The sequence below is a fragment of the Triticum dicoccoides genome, chromosome 4A (genome assembly GCF_002162155.2).
Source record: "Triticum dicoccoides isolate Atlit2015 ecotype Zavitan chromosome 4A, WEW_v2.0, whole genome shotgun sequence".
NCBI classification, from domain to species: domain Eukaryota; kingdom Viridiplantae; phylum Streptophyta; class Magnoliopsida; order Poales; family Poaceae; genus Triticum; species Triticum dicoccoides.
Window position 1 is genome coordinate 594,781,174 of NC_041386.1, and position 943 is coordinate 594,782,116.

The window sequence follows — 943 nt, forward strand, 5'->3', positions numbered from 1 at the left end:
CACGCATGTACTAGTATGGATGCAAACTCCTCTCGCGAGTGTGCATGTAGACTCTTTCCATGCATGCAGAAAAAACAAAAAAGCTGATGTCATCAAAGATTTCATCTAAAAATAAAATTCAAAATGTTTTGTAGATCAAACCGTCGCTCCGATTAAAAAACGGTTTTCACATAAAACATTCATAGCGACGATATCTTCAAAATAGATCCCATGTCGATACATTCTGACGACTTTTTTTCTGGTAAAAAGTTACCACGTGTGCTACGTAAGTTATCATGTCTGTGATGCATAAGTTATCATGTAGTTTACATAGAAATTACCGGGACATAAAAAGGTTCCTCCAACCTTCTCTTCACAAGCACATGTGTGCATGCATTAGAGAGAATTTTTTTAATGTCATCCTAGTTCTCCTCTATTCGAAACTTCAAAATGTTTTACAGCTCAAAACCGTTGGTCCGATAGAAAAATGGTTTTCACATATAAAATCCATCGTGACGAGACCTTCGAAACTAGATCTCATGTTGATATGTTCTGACGACTTTTTTCATGCAAATAGTTAGGGTTGGGCTAAGTAAGTTATCAGGTATGACGATTGTCTATTATCATGCTATTTACACATGAGTTACCGTGGTACATTTTGAACAACATGAGTTATCGGGAGGGGGGTGGGGGTATGTTTTCAAACAACTCCCTGCCCTCCAACCACCCCTGGATCAAACTTACCGTGGTATTTATATGTAAGTTAACACCTCTCCCACCTCCCGGTAAAGTTATCATGATGTTTGCGCATGAGTTATCAGGTTTGTGGTGTGTAAATTATCATACTATTTATGCTGAAGCTATCGGGGATGTCTTCAACAACTTTTTCTCCCGGGTCAAAGTTATCACGATGTTTGTGCGTGAGTTATCAGATCTGTGGTGTGTAAATTATCATGCTATTTAT